A 4,573-nucleotide genomic window follows, 5' to 3' on the forward strand; every position below is an offset into this window, starting at 1 on the left:
GAAACTTTACTTTGGCTGTACTGCCACATTCGATTGGCTCCGAAGGTGAACTTTAACTCAAATGTAAACACAAGTGTAAATGGTTGGAATTAGTCCAAAGAAACACAAACAAGAAGTCCGCATGCGATAAGTTTGTCTAACAACTATGTCGGCAATCACAGAGTACCCAGTCAACAAGGTAATGTTGCCACAACGTTAGCCCCTAACATACCTAACGTTGTTACAACGTTGAATGCATGTTGATACAACGTTGTGAAACGTTGTGTCAACGTTTAAGGGTCATTTTTTTCAACGTTGCTGCAACTTTGGTTGACAACGTTGTCACAACATATACTGAACATTATGTAGCAATGTTAGGTATGTCAGGGGTTAACATTTTGCAACATTACCTTGCTGTTTGTGTAATTTACGAATATAACAATGCATATTTAAAATATTGTTATTTCGCATGGTAAGCCATTTTTGTATATAATACATATGCGTAACAGGAAAAACTCATGTTTGTAACATCATAGTTTCTCTTTACATATTATAAAAACTTTTCCTGCTCCACCAAAATATTCAATTGTTAGTCTGGAGATTGTGATGAAGTAACCAATCTCTAACTACACCTGCTAATCAGTTTCTTTTTGCAATACTTAGCTCCTGATTATATAGTCTGGAATAAAAATATTTATCATGGGAGTTTCACTTGTATTCAACACATTTCATTTTCTGATCTTCCTTACAACTTCAATACTATTGTATTTATTGAAGGAAAAAAGGTGCAAGAGGTTGACAATTTAGGTGTCAATGAACACAATGTCATTTCAATAGAAAGAAGAAACATTAACATGTTTGTAACTCTACAACGACACACTGTAGCTATTTTCCTGTTTCAATTTGTAATATGTATATTGTACTGATTGCAAGAGATTGATCTTTTACTTTTACTGGCATCTTCATTCTAGGTGAAGGCAAAGCAACTTCGGCTCTACAATACATCTGGGTCAGACAAGAGAATTGCAAATTGCCAGTTTCATGGGAGTAGTTTATCTGTTATTTCACGTCATCGGGCAAAAATTGAGAATAGACTGTTAGAAATACATGAAAATCAGAAGCTTATTTTGGAAAATTTGAATCCAACATTGATATCCTCAAATTAGCCCTTGCCTGAAAATCTAAAAAGCTTCCTTGTCAAACAGAGGATGACATTCAGAGGGTGGAAGAGTGGTTACTTTCTTCTTCTGAGCACATGAAGCAGATGGTAAGTTGACATATTTCCGTGAGTGAAATCATTAATGTCAAACTTTTTTTTGTGTTAATCGAGCAGTTAACATTTTCAGCATAATTGACTGTAGCTCAAAGTGGTATGTTGTAATTTAAGAGAGATCAATTACATTCTAAACTCCATGTGCTTCTTTTACTTCAATATAGGTTTCACTGAAAAAATCATGCAAATTGAAGTATTTCAGTTTTCATAAAAATTTCGATCTCCGGGAGACGTCTCAAATTCGTTTATTTTGTTATTTTTCACATTTGTACTTACCTATTATGCATTGCTAAAGATTCTTTAAGGTGGGATTTTGCTTTTTTGACGAAAATAATTTCAATTTTGCACATATCGAGTAATTATTGTTCGTTCCTTTTTCGCTTGCGTTACACACAATATGGTGGGCAAATCTTGACTAACGTTGTCTATCGTCAGTGGGTATGCAGTGTTTCCAACCTTCCTAACCAAAAAATAACTACTTCCCTAGTTAAAAGAAGGGTTATCTTAGTTACGGTAGGTTAGGTTAACATAGTTAAAAAAAGGGTTACATTAGTTACGTTACATTAACTTTGTTAGGTTAACATACTCAAAAATCATGCACATTAAGATGCAGATTTACATAGGTTATGTAACGTTAACATAGTTACAAATATGTGTGGTTGGAAACACTGACCGGGGGTTACGTCATGAAATGCTCACAACATCTGGTTTATGTAGTGGAAGGAAATAGAGGCAACAGCTTTTGTGCATCAGAGAGACAAACATTAATCTAGAAAAATACATGATTTACCGGCCAAATAAATTGAACGATGGAAGAAAACACTTCCATGACCTTTCAAAAGTGTACAGAAACTCAGTTCCGTTCTGTAAAATTGAAGAAATACGTTTCCCGGAGATTGAAATTTTACGATAAAATGTGTACCTTGTATCGCCCACAGTGCAGTCAGTGCTTCTTGATTGAATTAATGTTTCGTTGTAGGAATCACATGAGTTTCATTGGAGGCAAAAACCTACATCAAATTGAGTGAAGAATTCTGGATAAAATATTTTCTAATGCATTGGCAGCAAGTCATAACTGGACTGGAGAACACAACAAAATACCTCCGACATTTGAAATTATTGGAACTTGTACCAAGTAAGTTAGAAGGCTGTTCTTATTTTCTTTTTTCAATTGTAACTAAATTTGGCTGTAGGGCCATTACTTGTTGATGTAAAATCCAAATAATGTACATGATGGAAAGTTTTGGAACATTTAGTATTAACATTAAGCATTCTTTTACATAAGTCTTTAAAAATCCTCTAATAAGGACATTTCAAAAATGTATTCTGAGAAGAAACATTTTTATTTAAAAAAAAACTTATTTGTTGTTTAATTTTACCATTGTTTTTGGTATATATATTTTTTTACTTCAGCTGTCTTATTTACTTAATAGGAAAAACTAATATTATTTCATGTAACACTGAAGTATTCTGCTTTTACTAGAACAGTGTTCATAAGTGCAAACTCATTTGTCACATTTCAGCAAGCCTGGCTCAGTTAGTTGAGCTTTCACTTTATATTCAGAAGGTAATGAGTTAGATCTCAGATGAGGCCAGGCTAGCCATGCAGTTTTACATGACTCACACGAAATGAATATTGTGGCAAATCTCTGTAATTCCTTTCTCATCCTTTCCCTACCATATAGTCATAGGCTTCCGGATGGGGTGCATGCCCCCCCCCCCCCCCGGAAATGAAAGTCAAACAAAAATTATGTATTTCACACATATAATTTCATTTTAGCCACAATAATATCTGTTAATTGTTGCATGAACACCATAAATTCAAATTTGAGCAATTTGTTTTTAGGAAACAACACTATTTTTTGGGGAAAATGTGCCTTGTTGCCCCCTATCCTGGGAAAGAAATACCTTCCTTGCCCCTCCCTGGAAAAAATCCTGCGGACGTCCATGCATATAGTATAAGTAACTGTCTAGATGTGAAGGATTAATGTCACCCCACATGGATAATATGTGAATATTAGTTTCCTTTCATGGGACAGGGAATAAGTTTAATCCTCATACTAAAGATAGGCCCAAGTACACATATCATATGGTATGTTACATTTGAGTTCATCCATGGATCTAACAGTTTGAATTGTTTCTAGTTTCAGTTCGAAGGAATTCATGTACAACAAATGCATCAGATTATGAAATACACTCAGTGATACAAAGCTGGTTCCGCTTTGTCAATGATAGAAATGGCAGCCGGGAGTAATGTAGAAAGAAAAAGGCAACTGCAGGAACATCAAGAAATAAGTAAACAAGTAAAGACTGGTGATACTTTTTCAGCAAGATATGAGAGACGAATCATTTCTAAAGCTGCAGAAATTATAATGAGTGAATTGAAGTCCCTTCTGTTTCAGGATCTACAGACATAATTCAAAGTGGTTCTGTTGTTCAGACTACAAGTTCATTTGACTTTATCACATCTATACTTTTGAATGAAAATGAGAATTGTATTGTGGGAACAACCTCACCTGATGATTGCTTCTTAATGAAAGATGGTGGGTGATGTTGTTGTTGTAAACTCCATTGAAAAGGATTGTAGTAATGATGGTTTGTACATATAATTTAAATTGAACATTTTCATAAACAAATTGGACATTTTCACTTCACCTCTTCCAAGCAGTAGATTGTTTATGTTTAAGTTAAAAGAATGTAAGAACAGAGTTATTGTATCCTCAAGTTATTTACATAAAAAGTATATTCTTACAGCAGATTTCGCTGACACATCAGCATTTGGATGTATTCCATTTTGTAATAATAAGCTATTCTATTGAAATGACATTGTGTTCATTGACACCTAAATTGTCAACCTCTTGCACCTTTTTTCCTTCAATAAATACAATAGCATCTTGCTACTTTTTTTGTAATGTATGACGGTAATTATAGTATATGTAAAATTCGTTTTGCTTATTGGCTCCGCTAAGAAATGTTTTACTTTTATAATGATAAATACATAAGTTTTTTTTTTTATCATTCCTTGTATTCTTCTCCAGTGTTTGAAAATGTCTTAATAATATAATCTTAATAAATTTTTATACATACAAGAAATGATGCAATTGTTTGTAAAATATTTATTAATATTATAAAGAAACTTGCCAAAAGTATTAACATTGGCATGTTGGTTTTTGGTTTGAGTATTAATGGTTGGGAAGTTTTTCCACTGTATTAGCCCAATGCTGGGAAATAGATTTGGTTGGAAGATTGTTGGCAAAGTTTTTCCATTGTAGTTGGGCCAACGTTGGGAAATAGGTTTGGTTGGGAGATGGTTGGCAAAGT

The sequence above is a fragment of the Lepisma saccharinum genome, chromosome 2 (genome assembly GCF_977018435.1).
Source record: "Lepisma saccharinum chromosome 2, izLepSacc3.1, whole genome shotgun sequence".
NCBI classification, from domain to species: Eukaryota; Metazoa; Arthropoda; class Insecta; order Zygentoma; family Lepismatidae; genus Lepisma; species Lepisma saccharinum.